Source organism: Portunus trituberculatus, chromosome 5 (genome assembly GCF_017591435.1).
Source record: "Portunus trituberculatus isolate SZX2019 chromosome 5, ASM1759143v1, whole genome shotgun sequence".
NCBI classification, from domain to species: Eukaryota; Metazoa; Arthropoda; class Malacostraca; order Decapoda; family Portunidae; genus Portunus; species Portunus trituberculatus.
In genome coordinates, this window is record NC_059259.1 from 2,227,249 (window position 1) to 2,232,248 (window position 5,000).

Here is a 5,000-nt window from a genome sequence, read left to right on the forward strand (position 1 = left end):
CTAAAGTTCCAGGTTTTTTTGGTATGGTTATAAATACTGATTGGTACAAATTCTCACAGAGTTCGTCACTTTTGTATATTTTATTTGCAATTCTTGTGATGTTTTTCGTACTAAAATTATCGAGAGCACGCAGCATCACCATCTTCCCCAACTGCCTTTCCTTCCTTCATTCTTCCCATTACCTTCTCCATTTCATTTTCCCTGATATCCAGTCCAGTCATTTCTACACCCAGCTCTAACTGCTCTGGCCTCTCATCCCAGAACAATTCCTGCATATACTCTTGCCATCTTTGAAGTACTTCCTGTTTTTCCATTGCCATCTCGCCATTCTTCTTCATTATTACCTCCCCCGTACGCAACCTTCTTTTTCCAGTGAGTTCTTTCACTCTTTCATACATCATCTGAGTATCCCGATTTGCTAGCTCTTCTATTTCATCGCACTGTGCATTTATCCATCGCTCTTTTTCAGCAGAACATCTGATCTTTATTTCTCTGTTTATTTCTCTATATCTTAATACATTTCTATGTTTGAACTTCCTTCTTTCTTCCATTAAATCGAGAATGTCATCTGTCATCCACTTTTGTCTTGCACGCTTTTCTTTCTTTGGTATTATTTCCTTATCCACTTCTACATATGCTTTTTGTAAACAAGTCCATTTCCTTTCAAACTCATCACCATCCATGTCACTTTCATCTACAAGTTCTTCATATCTATTCTTTACTCCTATATTATAACGTTTTCTTATGTCATCTTTTCTCAATTCGTATAAATTCATTATTGGTTCCTTTTTTCTTTTCTTTATGTTTTTCAACCTTAAATAAACTATTGCAACCACTGGGTTATGGTCGCTTTCACAATCTGCTCCAGGGTATGTTTTAGCATACTGAATTGCGTTTCTGAATCTCTTATTTATAGTTATATAATCTATTGGATTCCTATAATTATCTCCTGGGCTCTTCCATGTATATAATTTCCTTGGATGTAAACGGAACCATGTGTTTGCAATCATCTGATCGTTTTCTTCACACCATTCAATCCATAGGTCACCTCTTTCATTTCTATCCCCCAATCCAAAAGGGCCAACTGTATCTCCTTCTCTTCCTCTTCCCACCTTGACATTCAAGTCTCCCATTATCATTATTATCTCATGATTCTTACATTGTTGTTTTGCTGTGTTCAAGTTGTGCATACAATTGTATGATATTTATATTAATTGGTTCTCCTCTCAATTTCACCAGCAATACTCGATCTGATATCGCCCAGTATCCAATCAAACTTGAGGGGATCTTTCAGCAGTGTGTTCGCCTGAATGTATAAAACATCCCCCGTCTGTATCCAACCTATTCACTCCTGGCCATCTTACTGCACTGACTGCCATTATATATATATATATATATATATATATATATATATATATATATATATATATATATATATATATATATATATATATATATATATATATATATATATATATATATATATATATATATATATATATATATATATATATATATATATATATATATATATATATATATATATATATATATATATATATATATATATATATATATATATATATATATATATATATATATATATATATATATATATATATATATTTTCATCCGTAACATTTCTTTCTTCAAATTCTCAAATTTTCCAGCCTGATAAAGAGTTTTTACATTCCATGTGGCACATTTTAACTTTGGGTTTCTTTGATATATATATATATATATATATATATATATATATATATATATATATATATATATATATATATATATATATATATATAAACATGCATGCCATACATACAAAACCATCTGTAGTTTTGAAGAGTGTAGAGTCACACCAACATTACGCTCCTGCCAAGCAGGTTAATTATGTCTATTTGGACAAAGGTTAGTTGAAAGAAAACTCTTTATTAAAATCTAGGGCTTTTAATGCAACTATCAATAAGCTGTTCTCCTAAAAATAATAATAAATAAATAAAATAAATAAATAGAAAAAAAAACTGCCTTAGTATGTATAAATACATATATACAAAAAAATGTCCTGTCATAGTCAATTTCATTATTTAAATTAAAGTGAAACATGAATTCCTGCAAAATAGAAAATAAATAAGTATACAAAATAAAAATAAATAATATGTATCCTTACACATAGTCACATAAAGAAAAATTATGCGTAAAAAATAATCACACACACACACACACACACACACACACACACACACACACACACACACACACACACACACACACACACACACAGCCAAAGAAAGAAACATCTTTACTGCAAGAAACAAAAAAAAATGCTACACATTCTTGCACAAAAAGATTCACAAATACAAAGAATAAATGCATAAATAACACACAAACACATTTACATCATAAAGTCTTGCAAACTCCTGTGAAAGGGAGATCTCTTTAGGATCACATTGACCTTGGTTTCTTGAAAAAGAAAGAAACGGTCAGGCGACGACAGCTTTGTCTCGGGCAGGAAAGGTTCGAGTCCCGTTCCAATTTTCAAGGATACTGGGATCGCAAGAGAACGCCCTGAAGTATTCAAATTGTGGCCTCACCCAAAATATTTGCCTTATTCTCAACTTTACACAAGTAATAGATTCACTCTCAGAAAAATCTGCAATCACAGTATCATCTTTTAACATAAAACAGTAAAAAAACATCATTCCTGGAAAAAAAACATTCTTGCACAAAAATATTCACAAATACAAAAAACAAACGCATAAATAATATACACACCCACATATTCATTTTCTAAACTCTGACAATGACTAGATCGGATTTCCTCACATTCCCACGGTAATCGCATTAGACCATGCTGTCACCTTCCACGTATGAGATCCTGTAATGACCCAAAAAAACATCAAAGGCAATAGGACATACATTGCTCATATGTTAGCAGATATCATGGGATGGCACTAGAAAATTTTAGGTACTACCCATCTCCTTTCCAGGTCTGAGAGTTTACCAGAGAAAGGTATGAATGTTTGAAAGTACTGGTTAACTTTTGTATTAGAGAATTGGACAGATAAAGGGTGAAAGGAAGAAGGAGGCTTTGTGCAGCAAGGTTGAGGGGGGGATGGGAGGCATACATTTAGCAAGATCAGCAGAGCAGTTAGTAAGAGATGCAACTTTGCAGCGGTAAGAAACAGGCTATAGACCAGTCAGAGGAGGGAAGTTGGTAACATAAAAAGCTTTAGATTCCACCCTACCTAACTGTTAGTGGACACCATCCCCCCCCCCCAAAAAAAAAAAAAAAAAAAAAAAATGCAAAGGGTACTCCATACATGGGTGGATAAGGCCCTTGTACAGAGTTGGTATTGGGGGGGATGAGAAAACCTGGCAGAGACGCCTCAGAATGCCTAACTTCATAGATGCCATTTCAGCAAGAGATGAGAAGTAAAATTTTCAATTTAGATTATGAGTAAATGGCAGACCAAGGATATTCACTGCAGAAGAGGGGACAGTTGAATGTAACTGAAGAAGAGGGAACAGTTGTCTGGAAGGTTGTGTCAAGTTAATAGATAAATTCAGTTTTGAGGCATTTAATACTAACTATTAAGTTTTTTTCTGCCAAATAAAAAATCTTAAAAAGATCAGAAGACAGGCATTCTGTGGTGCTCCTGTTGGAGCTGTTGACTTCCTGGGTTGGTAGTCTGAAAAAATGTGGAAAGGTGAAGGGTAGTATCATCAGCATAAGTGACATCACAGATCTCTACACTACATCTACATATCTACTCTACATTTTGCACATATGAAAAGGTTTACATCTGCCTCCTTTTCACAGTGCAAATGATCGAAGCTTTTACACACCATGCACTCCAGCTATGTATTACCATCATGCTTTGGCAGTCTACATTTACTACATAAGGTAATTTCATAAAACACACTACTACTCTCACTCTGTAAAGGAGCTATTTCTACAAGAAAAGGTGTCATTTGACCAGCCATAAAACAATTTGCCAGGTGGGTTCTCATTGCATCTTGAATAAAATTATGAGTGTCTGAACACAAACCAAAGAAAAGACATGTGGCACAAGCAATAACAAATGGGCCACAATCATCAGATCCTCTTTGTTGTTTAATATTTGCATATTCTACTCTAGAAGAGGTCTGGCAATTCAACAAGATAGCCACCTGGCAACGAAACTGATCAGAGGCTTCCAGTGTAGTGCTCCTTTTACTGTCATAAATTTTGACTGTGTTACCGTTGCAATGAATATTACTTATTGCTATCCAGTGACAATCTCGTACATTCAGGATCTGAACAAAACAAGTCTGGGGGAGTTTTAATATGAGCAAGGTTGTTACTTGTAAAAACAACACAAGACTGAAAACCTGAGACAGGCTAAAAGTACTACCCAGTAAATGTTTCGCATGTTTGGAGGGGTTCCAGTCACACAGCTTTGCTTGATAGGGTGGAATCGAAAGCTCTTCGTCTCATCAACTCCCCTCCTCTCACTAACTGTCTTCAGTCTATTTCTCACCGCCGAAATGTTGCATCCCTTTCTATCTTTTATCACTATTTTCATGGTAACTGTTCTACTGATCTTGCTAACTGCATACCTCCCTCATCCTGCAACCTCGCTGCACAAGGCTTTCTTCTTCCTCTCATCCCTATTCTGTTCAACTCTCTAATGCAAGAGTTAACCAGTACTCTCAATCATTCATCCCTTTCACTGGTAAACTCTGGAACTCCCTCCCTGCATCTGTATTTCCGAATTCCTACAACTTGTCTTCTTTTAAGAGGGAGGTATCGAGGCATTTGGTCCCCTAATTCTGGCTGACAGTTTTGGCACTTTTTTGCACTTTTCAGAGAGCCAGCGCTCAAGTGGGCCTTATTTAACTTTCTTTTTTTTTTTTTTTTGCTCTTGGCTGGCCCTCTTCCCTAAGTAAAAAAAAAAAAAAAAAGATAAAAATACTGGGCATGGTCTATTGCTACATCACTTAGCCATTTCCCAGGATCC